The sequence below is a fragment of the Dipodomys merriami genome, unplaced genomic scaffold (genome assembly GCF_024711535.1).
Source record: "Dipodomys merriami isolate MVZ:Mamm:240054 unplaced genomic scaffold, mDipMer1.0.p SCAF_153, whole genome shotgun sequence".
In the NCBI taxonomy this organism is placed as follows: Eukaryota; Metazoa; Chordata; class Mammalia; order Rodentia; family Heteromyidae; genus Dipodomys; species Dipodomys merriami.
This window is the reverse complement of record NW_027202860.1, coordinates 67,679-81,999: the sequence shown is the minus strand read 5'-3', so window position 1 is coordinate 81,999 and position 14,321 is coordinate 67,679. Positions and strand designations below refer to the sequence as shown.

The following is a 14,321-nucleotide window of genomic DNA, read 5'->3' as shown; positions in this document are numbered from 1 at the left end:
TAAGTTTTATATTGACATGAATTTAGATTCACACCAAATTATAAAGCAAATTCAAAACTAGTAATACTTTTTGTCTAGTTCGCCCCAATGAAACTATGATATTGATAAATTAATGGGTATTTGTATTTTATGCCATTTTGTCAAATGTAAGTTTGTGTGACCATTATCAAATTAAATCTCCACAAAGATGTCCCTCCTCATTCTGTCCTTTTACAATCACACTCACCATTCCCTCTCTGCTCCTCAGCTCCGTGTCTTAGAAACAACGTCTGATTTCCTTTTTTGAAATCTAATTACACAAAGGGAATGTGCATAGGTGACCTTTGAGATTGTCTTTTCTCTTCCAGCATAAGCTCTTAAGAATCATTAAAGTCGTGGGGCTGGGAAGGTGTCTCAGTGGTAGAGTACTTGCCTTGCATGCCTGAGACCCTGGGTTTGATTCCTCAGCACCACATAAGCAAAAAGAAAAAAAAAGCTGGAAGTGGCACTGTGGCTCAAGTGGTAGAGTGCTAGCCTTGAGCTGAAGAGCTGAGGGACAGCGCCCAGGCCCAGAGTTCAGGCCCCACTACTGGACCCAAAAAAAGAATCATTAAAGTGGTTACTTATGTCAGTAGTTTGTTTCTTTAATTATGTGGTCTGGGATTCTTATAAATATCATAATAATATAATATTATTATATATGTAATCTAACATATGTAATTATATGCTATAATATATTATGTTTTATATATTACATTATATGTACATTATATAATTATTATTTTACTATATTTATTATTATAGAATATGGATTTTTAAGCCCTTCTGCTCATTGTAACTGGTATATTAATTAATTAATTAATTAATTAATATTTTGGGGCCTGTCTTGGGTCCTGAACTCTGGGCCTGGGCGCTGTCCCTCAGCTCTTCAGCTCAAGGCTAGCACTCTACCACTTGAGCCACAGCGCCACTTCCAGCTTTTTTCTTTTTGCTTATGTGGTGCTGAGGAATCAAACCCAGGGCCTCATGCATGCAAGGCAAGTGCTCTACCACTGAGCCACTTTCCCAGCCCCTATTTTTTTTTAAATTTTTCCAGTCCTGGGGTTGAAACTCAGGGCCTGAGCACTGACCCTGAGCTTCTTTTGTTCAAGGCTAGCACTCTACCACTTGAGCCACAGTGCCACTTCTGGCTTTTTCTTTTTATGTGGTACTGAGGAATTGAACCCAGAGTTTCATGCATGCTAGGCAAGCATTCTGCCACCAAGCCACATCCCCAGCCCTTAACTGTATTTTTTTAATTAATTAATTTATTTATTTATTTTTGTTGGTCTTGGGGCTTGAACTCTGGGCCTGGGTCCTGTCCCTCAGCTCCTCAACTCAAGGCTAGCACTCTACCACTTGACCTACATACAGCACCACTTCCAGTTTCCTGGTGGTTTATGGGATATAAGAGTCTCATGGACTTTCCTGCCTGGGCTGGCTTTGAACCAGATCTCAGCTTCCTGAGTAGGTAGGATTATAGTAGTGAGCCACTGGAGCCTGCCTTAACTTAGACCACTTCAATTTATTACAATTATTGGATGATAGGGTTTAAGTCTGATAATTGTTTTCTGTTTGTATTTGTTCCTTCTAGTTTTTACTTCTCTGTTTTTCTTTTCTTGTTTTCCTTAATTTTTAGAATTCCATTCTAACTTTTCTGTTGCTTTTATTTATTTATTTTTTGTCAGTTTGAACTTAGGGCCTCGGCACTATCCCTCAGCTCTTTCGCTCAGGGCTAATCCATTGAATTTTTGTCCATGTTATTGTATTTTTCAGTTTTTAAATTTCCATTTTATTTTTATACCTCCTACAATAGTTTCTTGTGTTTTATTCTGTGTCTCCTAGTTGTATTGTTAATGGCTTAATTCCTTAAATTGATTCCTTTTCTTCTTTATGGCATGTAAAGCTGGTGTTTTTGTTGGACTTTCTTCCTTTTACTTGTCCATTGCTTTCCGGGCCATTTATTTTTCAAACATAGATTTTGTTCTCATCACAGTGAGAGAAATGAAGTCAATGTTTTAAGGGTCTTCCAAAAACAACTGTTGTCCAAACAAACCTTGTCAACTCTCACCCATCTGAGTTGGATAATCTCACTCAAAAGGCATTTTGCAATTATATTTAAAAAAAATCTAACATAGGCCTGATTCAAAGACCAGATTTTTGTCTGGTCTTCAATGTGTCTTTTCTTCCCAGTATCTCTCCTTAAAGTCCTAATTCTATTTCTTGTTTTGTTTCATTTCTTTTCTTTTTGATGTTGTTAGTGGTTGTAGGGCTGAAATTCAGGGCCTGAGGGCTGCCCCTGAGCTTTCGCACTCAAGGCTAACACTCTACCACTTTGAGCCATGGCACCACTTCCAGTTTTCTAGCAATTAATTGGAGATGAGAATCTCCAATGAGAATCTTGAATAGCAATCCTCAGCTCCTGAGTAGCTAGGATTACAGGCGTGAGCCACCAGTGCCTGGCTCTTTTTTTTTTTTTTTTTTGGTCTGTTATGGGGTCTAAACTCTGGGCCTGGGTGCTGTCCCTCAGCTCTTCAGCTCAAGGCTAGCATTCTACCATGCATGGGAGGCAAGCACTCTACTATTGAGCCACCTTCCCAGCCCTCATTTTGTTTTTGAGGCAGAGTCTCATCATGTAGAATGATTGGCAGCAAACACAAGATCCTCCTGCCTCAGCTCCTGAATGTAGATATTATAGGCATGCACCTCAAAGACCTTTATTTTCATTTAGTTTACCTCTGGATGGAGGGCACATCAAGGTCATCCTGTAGAAGAACAAGTAGAATTGGAGATACAACTATAGCCATTGTTTGGAAACACCACCCAACTTTTCCTCTGGTCACAATTCACATCATGGGCTGGGAAGATGGCTCAGTGGTAGAGCACTTGCCTTGCATGCATGAGGCCCTGGGTTCAATTCCTCAGCACCACATAAGCAAAAAGAAAAAAGCTGGAAGTGGCGCTGTGGCTCAAGTGTTAGAGTGCTAGCCTTGAGCTGAAGAGCTGAGGGACAGCGCCCAGGCCCAGAGTTAAGGCCCCACAACCGGACCCAAAAACACAATTCACATCACTTCCTCATGCAAGATTGACTTATCTCTCTCCAAAATTCCTAAATGCTCATCCAATGTGCTATCAGCTCCACATGCTTGGCAGGGTCTTGTCTTAAATGGGTCCAGGATGAATGAAGCATCTCGGGTATAGTTCCTTATATATGGTTCCTTCAGTTTCTTGAGATCTGGGACTAAAGAAACAAATGACTTGCCCTCCACACATCCAACACACAGTGATAGGACAGGTATAGTACAATGGAAGTTTGCCTCAACTGTGTTTGTTTTAGACAGCATTTACAACTTTAGGAGGATGACTTGTGTGTGTGTGTGTGTGTGTGTGTGTGTGTGTGTGTGTGTGTGTGTGTGTGTGTGTGTGTGTGTGTGTGTGGTTGGTCGTGGGGCTTGAACTCTGGGCTTGGACGTTGTCCCTCAGCTCTTCAGCTCAAGGCGAGCACTGTACCCCTTGAGCCACAGCAACACTTCCGGTTTTCTAGTGGTTTATTAGAGATAAGAGTCTCAAGGACTTTCCTGCCTGGGCTGGCTTTGAACCGTGATCCTCAGATCTCAGCCTCCTGAGTAGCTAGGATTACACGCGTGAGCCACTGGCACCTGGCTATGAAGGATGACTTTTAATAGTTTCCTAAGTATGTCTCCCTCTGGTGGTGAGGAGGCTGTATTCCAGACACTTGACATTTCTGTGAAAAGATTTCCCTCATTCCTAGTCCCTCAATCTGATCAAAGCTAATACTCCTGTTGAGTGTTTAGAGTAACACCTCCCCAAATAAGCACACCCACACCCACATCCCCCTAAATAGCCCCACACCCAGACCCACACACGCTAAAGAATGTTTGGGTATAGGCCTGTTTCCTTTCTTTTTCTTCTTTTTCTTCTACCCTTAGGAGAACTATCTTCCTCTAGTTTAATCTGCCTGTTGTTTTGTGAGCAAATTACTGTATTTCATTTCCTATGCAACTAAGTCTGAAGCCTATAATAACACTAATACACACAGGGGCTGGGAATGTGGCTCAGTGGTAGAGCGCTTGCCTTGCATACATGAGGCCTTGGATTCGATTCCTCAGCACCTAGCAACTCAGGAGGCTGAAATCTGAGGATCTCAGTTCAAAGCCAGCCCAGGCAGGAACATCCATGAGACTCTTATCTCCAATTAACCACCAGAAAACTGCAAGTGGTGCTGTGGCTCAAGTGGTAGAACACTTTTCTTGAGCTGAAGAACTCAGGGACAGTGCCCAGGCCCAGAGTTCAAGCCCCATGACCGATCAAAAAAAAAAAAAAGTGTCCATCTGTAGGCAATAGCTGCTGTGACCTGCCAACATCAAAATGCTTGAGAGATCCCCTTCACAACAGCTTTGGCATGAGCCTCACCAGAAACGCAATCCCTGTGTTTCTTTAGCCTTAGGAAAACCACTTATCTTTCTTGAGGTTCTTGAGAACTCGTATCAGATAGGTTGGAGCTTTGGGGACTTGTAATACCTGTTTCTCACTTTCCTAGGTAGATATGATGGATAGATTAGATATAGCTGACAGCTGAATATAAACTTTATTACAGATAGTAAAGGGTCTGGCTTAGATATGTAGTGACAGGAGCGGAATTATCTTCTAGGTTTCCACATCTTCTTCTCCAGGGCAGAGCCTGTTTCAGTTAGCTTTCCTATGGGTCAGGAGTGCAGATCTCTGTAGGAACGTAAATCTGTAGTTCAAATGGTAGAGTGTTAGCCTTAAGCGAAAAGAAGCTCAGGGACAGTGCCCAGGACCTGAGATCAAACCCCAGAATTGGCAAAAAAAAAAAAAAAAAAAAAAAAAAAGACCCACAGAAAACAAACAAAAACCTTGTGGGCTTACTGTGCTCAATTCAGATTGCTCACTTAGCCCCCAGCCCATAGTGCAGCAACAGCCCCACTGGGACCATTTGCTGGTACATTGGACTTTGCCCCAAACATAGTTACTAGGAAGGGCTAACTATGTCTACTTCAATAGTTCTTATTTCAACATAGAAAATTATTCTCTTGGACAAATAACCTTTCCTGTTTTCATGTTGTTTAAACTTTAAGGGGAGTCTAGCAAAAAAAAAAAAAGAAAGCTGCTGTTTGTGGAGGTGTTTGGGATAGCATCAAATAACAGGTGAAATTTTTTGTGGAGGTTATTAAATCATATAGCCAAATATAGTGGTTCACATCTGTAATCCCAGCACTCAGGAGGCTGAGGTAGGAGCATTACATGTTTGAGGATAGCTTGTCTCAAAAAAATTATCATCTGGGCTGGGAAGGTGGCTCAGTGGTAGAGCGCTTGCTTTGCATGCATGAGGCCCTGGGTTCAATTCCTCAGCACCACATAAGCAGAAAAAAACCTGGAAGTGGTGCTGTGGCTCAAGTGGTAGAGTACTAGCCTTAAGCTAAAGAGCTGAGGGACAGCACCCAGGCCCAGAGTTTAGGCCCCACAACTGGGCTCCCTCCCAAAAATTATCATCTATCTATCTATCTATCTATCTATCTATCTATCTATCTATCTATCTATCTATCTATCTATCTATCTATCTAATCTGTCCTCTATTTTACTTATAGTTATTAGGTAAACTCCAGGGGAGTTTGTCTCCATTTTAAAATAACTTTTAGTTCATTTTACTTCCACTGGACAATTAAAAATTGTCCAAAAGCTGATTATCCCCACCCCCTCCATTCATCAATCTGGAGGAATTAGACTTCAATGGTATCAATAAGTAATGATGAACTTTGAGGGAGAAGTGTTTCTTAAATACCCAGTTCTGCCTCTGTTTTCCCCATTTCTCCCAATAGCCATATCCCCTTTCAGATTCATGTTTAACTTACCTTCCTCTTCTAAACCTAGAGCATAGGAATTCCCTATGATTGAGTCTCTGGGGTGCCCTGTTGGCCTGGAGGAGGGAAGAGAACCACACACCAAAGCTAGTGTTCATGACCACCAGCAGGCCTCAGAGATTCTCAGATAGCATTGGCCTCTGCTCTCAATTGCATCAGACAGCCCAAAGACTATTTCTGCTTTCTCAACAACCTATATACAGGGTTGTCAGCCATGGACTAGCTTTTTTTTTGGGGGGGGGTAGGTTGTAGGGCCTGAACTCTGGGCTTGGGCACTGTCCCTCAGCTCTTCAGCTCAAGGCTAGTGCTTTACCACTTGAGCCACGAGCCACAGTGCCACTTCCAGCCTTTTCTGCTTATGTGATACAGAGGAATTGAACTCAGGGCTTCCTGCATGCAAGGCAAGCACTCTACCACTGAGCCCAGCTCCCATGGCCTAGCTTTTTAAAATTGTTGTTCATCTCCTCCTTTTATCATGAAAAAAAAAAGAGAGTCAAATTTGAAGGGAATCTGCATTGTTCTCATAACCCAATGCTACCTTCATGGTTTACTGGAACCCATCCACCCTAAGACCATTCTTGGAAGTCTCTGCCATAGAGCAATTTTTGGCTTTGAAAGTATGCATTGCCCTGGGCAAAACCTTTTGCCCACTGCCTGAGTTGACTGTCTTGTTGGACTTACACTAAAACCCTAAGCTCCCCAGCTTGCAGATCCCTTGTATCTCTGACTCTGTTGGACATTACCTGGAGCCCTTGGACAGTGCTGAATAAAGCCTGCTCCTGTTCTGATCTATGGAGGTCTCTGTTCCCTTTCTTCCCTTTCATTAGCTTGACCTTGCATGTATGAGGCCCTGAGTTCAATTCCTCTGTATCACATAAGCAGAAAAGACTGGAAGTGGCGCTGTGGCTCAAGTGGTAGAGTGCTAGCCTTGAGCTAAAGATCTGAGGGACAGTGCCCAGGCCTAAAGTTCAGGCCCTATGACCAACAAAAATAAAAAATAAAAAGCTAGGCCATGGCTGACATTCTTGTATTCAAGTCAAAAAATCTCTCAAATTTAATGTGTTTTCAAGTCCTCTGAGGGGGAAAACCCTCCACATTATCCTCAATGCTACCTAGAAATTGATAATATGGATCAGTCCCTAATTACTGGGGAGGTGAAGGTAGGTCTGAGGCCTGCCTGGACTAAAGCATGACACTCTATCTGGGAATGTGGTTTAGCATGCATGAAGCCCTTGGTTTGATTCCTTAGTACCACATACACAGAAAAGGCATGAAGTGGTGCTGTGGCTCAAGTGGTAGAGGGCTAGCCTTGCACAAAAGAAGTTTGAGACAACACCCAGGTCCTGAGTTCAAGCCCCAGGACTGGCAAAAAAATTAACTAACTGCTATACAGAGACATAAAAATTGTACACATCAATGGGATAATTAGTATTTTGATACTGGTATCACTGCATAATGTTTCAATCAAGTTACAAACATTTACCATTTCTTTGTGGTTGAGAAGCACCATTATTGTTGTTCAGTCACTTCACTGTACCATTGTTACCAGAACCTCTTGTTTGTGTCTAACTGTAACAACTCAGTACTCAGTGATCAATCTTTTCCCATGCCTCTCCCTTGTACTCTTCCCGGGCTCTGCTAACCACACTCCACTCTCCACTTTGGAGACAAAGTTTGTTAGAGTCCACATAGGAATGAGATCATGCTGTGGTACTTGTCTTTCTGTGTCTGGCTCATTCCACCATGTGGAATAGTGAAATGAGAATGGGGAAACTCAAATTACAAACTGCTATGCTATGGTGTCTTTCACGTTTTCTTTTGCATTTCTATTATTAAACCTGACCTAGTAAGGGGTTTCATCCTAACCTTCCAAGTCCTCTTAAAGTGATTGCAAAATTAAAATGACTTAGTCAATATTTTATTTAATGAGTTGTATTATTTGATGTTACAATGGGGTAGGTTTCTTTTTTTAAATATAAGTTTATTGCCATTAACTTTGTTGCACAGCCAGGCACTGGTGGCTCACACCTGTAATCCTAGCTATTCAGGAGGCTGAGATCTGAGGATCATGGTGTCAAAGCCAGCCTGGGCAGGAAAGTCTGTGAGACTCTTCTCCAATAAAGCACTAGAAAACCAGAAGTAGCATTGTAGCTCAAGTGGTAGAGTGTTCACCTTGAGCTGAAGAGCTGAGGGGCAGCACCCAGTCCTAGAGTTCAAGCCCCATGACCGACAAAAATAGAAAAAAAAAAGTTTGTTGCACAGAGGGATTACCATTTCATAAATCAAGTAATGAGTACATTTCTTTTTTGGATAGTATCACCCTTTCCTTCATTTTCCCTTGTTTTCCCCTTCTTGTCCCTGCCCACAAGTTACATAGCTCATTTTCCACACGGAGTCTGCAGAACACCATGACTGAGCATATGTCTGTTGAACATCCCTCTCTTGATGCCCACTTAAAATGACAAAATATTTTTTTTTTTAAAGAGCAAAACCAACCACCACCACCACCAACAAAAATGCATGTTTCCCTTTCCTGGAATTTGTTTCAATAAATACTATTTTAAATGTTCAGAGGAGTTGTGCCTTTGGGTTCTTCCCCCAAGAGTATGTTCCTTTAGTCTGTGTGTGAATATCTAGAGCCTTGTATAAGTTATCGCATCCAGTTGTAGTTTAGATCTAGCGTCCACATATGAGAGAAAACATGCGCCATTGGTCTGTGAGATTGGCTTACCTCACTTAACATGGTTTGTTCTAGGTCTATTCATTTCCTTGCAAATGCCATAATGCTAAACGGATGAGTAAAACTCCATTGTGTATAGGTCTTGCATTTTACTGACCCACGCATCTATTGTAGGACATCTGGGCTGTTTCCATAACTTGGCTCTTGTGACTAGTGTTACCAGTGAACACGGATGTGCAAGTGCCTTTACCGTATCCTCACTTGTACTATTCTGGATAGTGTTAGGAAAGACCAAGCATATGAAAGCAGAGAAAGAAGGCCAGACACCTCAACAGATCAAATCAGATTTCATTCATCACTGGTGAGGGGTGCCAAGTACCACCCAGCAGAGTCTAGGATACAAGGGGCGTAGAAAGTGGACAGTCCAGGGTATGAGTTCAAGTCAAACAAGGGAGTCAACTCAGGCAACTGGCAAAACTGAGTTCTACCTGGGGAAATGTATACTTTCAGAGAGATGAGGATTTTCCAAAAATTGTTTCAAGACCAAAACTTCTAAGAATGGCCCTGGGAGGATGGGGGTAGTTAGTGGTCAAGTGGGCCTATCAGATAGGGCTGGTATTCTTTATCAGTTCAAGGGGGTAGTGTTCATTTCAAGAACAAACAAGCCAACCACTGGTGACTCAGGCCTGTAATCCTAGCTACTCGAGAGTCTGAGATCTGAGGATTGCAGTTGGAAGCCAGCCTGGGCAGAAAACTCCATGAGACTCTTTTGTTTGTTTTGTTTTTGGGTCCGGTCGTGGGGCCTGAATTCTGGGCCTGGGCACTGTCCCTCAGCTCTTCAGCTCAAGGCTAGCACTCTACCACTTGAGCCACAGTGCTACTTCTGGCTTTTTTCTTTTTGCTTATGTGGTGCTGAGGAATCAAACCCAGGGCCTCATGCATGCAAGGCAAGCACTCTACCACTGAGCCACCTTCCCAGCCCTCCATGAGACTCTTATCTCCCATAAGCGACTCAAAAAAGCCAGAAGTGGCACTGTGGCTCAAGTGGTAAATGCTAGCCTTGAGCAAAAAGAATCTCAGGGACAGCACTCAGGCCCAGAGTTCAAGCCCCAGGACCAGAGAAAGAAAGAAAGAAAGAACGAAAGAAAGAAAGAACGAAAGAAAGAAAGAAAGAAAGAAAGAAAGGAAGGAAGGAAGGAAGGAAGGAAGGAAGGAAGGAAGGAAGGAAGGAAGGAAGGAAGGAAGGAAGGAAGACGAACAAGCATTGTTTTTGAGAAACCATGGAGGTGCCTTTAAGTAAGGACATTTGATAAATTGACCAGCACAGCTCTGAATTCAGAATGGAGCTCATTCCTTCTAGGAAGATGCACATCGTGTTGCTGTGTCTCATCTTCACCAGCAACCCTTTAAAAGTGGTATTGACCACTGATTAGTGTTCATCTTCGTATCATATGCCTCTATCATTAAGAATCTCTTAGCTGAGTGCTGGTAGCTCATGCTTGTAATCCTAGCTGCTCAGGAGGCTGAAATATGAGGAGCACAGTTTGAAGCCAGCCCTGGCAGAAAATTCTGTGAGACTCTTATCTCCAATTAACCAGCAAAAAGCCATGGTAGAGCTGTGGCTCAAATGGGAAAGTGCCAGCCTTGAGCAAAAACTAAAGGACATCACCCAGGCCGGAGTTCTCTGTTTCTGTCTCCTTGTCTCTGTCTCTGTCTGTTTGTCTCTGTCTCTGTCTCTGTTTCTCTCTCACACACACATACAATGAATCTCTTACATTTAGGGTATCCTGAAAAACAGTGAAGGGAAAATGCCTACTTGGGGCACATTAAGTACACTATTACTTTGTATCAACCAAAGTGGTACATATACATATGCATATACATATACATATATGTTCTTCAATGAAAAACTGAGTTTATTCCCAAGATTCTTCAGCTCCCTGTAGAAAGGATTTCCTTTTGTCAAATCTTTACACATCTGGAGATGGGCCGATGGTGGGGGATCTCTACTATGGGAAACCACCTTTTAAAGACTTGGAATATTTTGGACAAGATGTCCATCCTCTCTCCTGAAGGCAAATATCATCTCTTTTATAATTTTTATTTGTGCAATTATACAATTATGCATATAAGTTACTTTGATCAAATTCATCTCATTATTATTCTTTATCTTCTCCTCCCTGTTAAAGCAATGCAATAAGGCTTTGTTATTCTATTTCCATGTGTGTGTATGAAGAGCTTTGATTATACTTCATCTTCTCCTTCTCTTTTCACCCCACCCCTTCCCATGGGGGAACATATCTCACCAGGAGAGTCCTGAAAAGAAACCACCACCACCACCAACAAAATAAAGCTGCTTTCTTAATTTCTTTAAATGTAATTTGATTGTTATTATTGAGGCATTGAACAGAAGAATTACCATTTCATAAGTCAGGTAATGAGTAAAATTCTTTTTTTTTTTTAAACCTCTGTATATGTCTGAAGGTAGTGAGGACTGGAACTACAGCAGGAGAAGAGAGGACCATTGGGAAGGGGACATTTCCAAGTATGGCTTATCTTTAGGGTAGGAGGGGATCTCTCAGGAGTGTCTTTTTTTTTAATTTTTTTATTGTGGTTTTTTTTTTTTTTGGTCCAGTTGTGGGGCCTGAACTCTGGGCCTGGCCACTGTCCCTCAGCTCTTCAGCTCAAAGCTAGCGCTCTACCACTTGAGCCACAGTGCCACTTCTGGCTTTTTTCTTTTTGCTTATGTGGTGCTGAGGAATCGAACCCAGGGCCTCATGCATGCAAGGCAAGCGTTCTACCACTGAGCCACCTTCCCAGCCCTTTTATTGTGAAAATACCGTACAGAGGGGTTACAATTACATGAGCTAGGTAATGAGTACATTTCTTATCAAGCATTGTTGCCTCCTCCTTTGTTTCCCCTTCTTATCCCTTCCCATCTCCCCCCTCCCCGCCATTTCCCTCCCCCACCTCTCCTCCCCATGAGTAAAATTCTTTTCGGATAATGTCACCCCTTCCTTCACTATCTCTACCCTCTAAACCTGCCCCCTCTCTGGCTCAGTTTTCCTCTCTCATCCCTGCTTATAAGTTACATAGTTCTTTTTTCCACACAGCATATGCTGAATACCATGATGGCATTTGTTCACTCTTCCTCCCTCCCCATTTTGCTTTAGAAAGTTCTTTTAAAAAGTTATTTCTGGGGCAAATGCCAGTGTAGAAATAGTTTTAGTGTCAAGATCTCTGAATTTGTGACTCACGGTATGTTTTAAGTTTTGCAACGAAAAACGTGAACTTAGACTTTTTTTCATTTGTTTTGTTATGGAGGTGCTGACCAGTGCAGCTCAAGACTACTTTTAAGAGAGGATAAATGAGTTTATTGCTGATGACAGGAATCAGGCTAGTGCTGGAAAGAAGTTTGAATCCTGAGGGAGGGTGAAGTGGACTGACCCTCTGGACAAAGTCATGGATGGTGACCAAGTATCTTAAAAGCAGGAGTTTATTGGATTGACTGGCCGGGGCTGACTCAACTTGGGAATGAGCAGCCTTGAACTCAAATAGCTCAGGGTTTATAAAGGCAAAAAATGCTTTCTTTTAGAGTAGATGCAAACAAGGTGATATACAGAAGCAGAACTTAGATGTTATTTTGCAAGCACGTAAATCACAACCATTCCTGAAACAATTAAAACCATAAATACCCCTGTAACCATTTCTTGATCTTTAAGAAATGGGTGTTTTTGTTTCAAAACTACTAGTTACAGAAAAGGGGGCAGACTTCCCCTCGCCCCTGGTCTGGAGGGTCCCCATGGTGGATATTGATGGTTTTGCTACTACTTAATGAATTCCGGTAACTGGGTGTTTAACTCACTAATTTACTTCAAGCCTTTATCTTTGGAATTTCTCCTTTTAATGACTAGCCTTGAGTTTTTTTGTTTTCTACAGGGAGATCCTATCTTTCAAGTTTGGCCCTATTCTTAAAAATCAATAATTTTATTCTGTCTCTAATTTCACATTTTATATTCTTTTTAGGGGGTCAGCATAAGGGGAGATCCTGGGCTTTATACAAACTGGTTGCATACAAAGTGGGCATTCATTAGATATACAAAAGGTCAGGAGGGAAATTCTGACCAGGTGGGCAATTCCTTTATAGTTGTACAGAAATCATGGCACCAACCATGATCTTCAGATCTCAGCCTCCTGAGGAGCTAGGATTACAGGTGTGAGCCACCAGCGCCCGGCCCTGAATTATTTTTAAAATGCCTTGTGGGTGGGGTGCCCTGTTGGCACATGCCTGAAATCCTAGCTATTCTGGAGGCTGAGATCTGAGGATGGTGGTTCTAAGCCAGCCCCAGCAGGAAAATGCAGGAGACACTCATCTCCAATAAACTACTCATAAAGAGCCAGAAGTGGTACTTTGGCTCAAGTGGTAGAGTGCTAGCCTTAAGCAAAAGGAGCTCAGGGATAGTGCCCAGGTCTTGAGTTCAAGGCCCAAGACTGCCAAAAACATAAATATAAACAAACAAACAAAAAACCTAGCCTTATGGGCGTCCTGCTATGCATTCAGACAGCCCCTAACATACATTCCAGCAACAGCCCCGAGGGCCACTTTCCTGCAGCTAGATGCTGGAAGGGCTCTTCTACTTAAGTTTTACCACAAAGGCATTAAAATGATGTAATTAGTATAAGGTGGGTGTGAAGAAGACCATGGGAGTGAGTGGAACTTTCTCTTTAATGTCTTATTCTTATTTATTTTGTCGGTCGTGGGGCTTGAACTTTGGGCCTGGGCGCTGTCCCTGAACTCTTCAACTCACAGCTAGCATTCTATCACTTGAGCCACAGCACCACTGCTAGTTTTCTGAGTTGTTTATTGGAGATAAGAGTCCCTCAGACTTTCTTGCCCGGGCTGGCTTTGAACAGCGATCTTCAGATCTCAGCCTCCTGAGTAGTTCGGATTACAGGTGTGAGCCACTGGCGCCCGTTTTTTTTTTTTTTTAAATTTTTATTTTATTGTACAGATGCTGTACAGAGGGGTTTCTTTAATGTCTTTGGTGGAGAATGAGACAAGTCCATTGAGGTGGCTGGCCCTGGTGTGGCTGTTTTGTTTCTGGTCAAGAGACTTGTTTGCCACAGAACGGATGAGCATCTGAGTGTTGGGTGTAAGCCTGCATGTATGTCTGTGCCCCGCAGGAGGAGAAGGGCACCAGGATAACAGTGCCAGGAGAGGGTCACAGAGATGGTCCCAGCCTTCTTCATGAAGTCAGTGAGGAAGAAGAGAGGAGCGATCTGGTGATCTCACCACCGGTGGTGGCGTCAGCAGGGTACCAAGCGATGGCTGAACTCACATTCAATAAAACAGAAAGGCAGGCAGAGCCCTGAGAGGCAGGGTTGGCCCAAGTTCACGCTCCTGGGCCTTACGAGGCGGAGGGTTAATGGGGAAATCTATACAGCAACCCGAGACTGGGCACGTATGCACAGGTGTCCACGTCCACCACCAACGGGAACACGCCCGTGGACAGTCAAGGTCTTGGACAATCAGGCTGGGCAAGGCCATTGGCCATTGGGGGGAAAAAGGAGGACCTGGAGAAGAGGGAAAGGAGGTGGTGAATCCCACCGCTGCTTTTGGGGGGCCTCTATGAAGAGTGACATCCCACAGGCTCCCCTCCACCCCTTCCTCCCAGCAGCCCAGGTTGGAAAGGCCCTTGGCTGGGTGGCGAGGGAGGAGG

At 43.0% G+C, this 14,321-nt stretch overlaps 1 protein-coding gene across 1 annotated transcript in view; it reads left to right on the top strand.

Annotated features, from left to right (window-relative positions):
- The window catches only part of LOC138827276 (calcium/manganese antiporter SLC30A10-like), a 40,941-nt gene that overhangs the window by 8,954 nt on the left and 17,666 nt on the right, over positions 1-14,321 (top strand). The gene's annotated exons all lie outside the window — the stretch shown is intronic.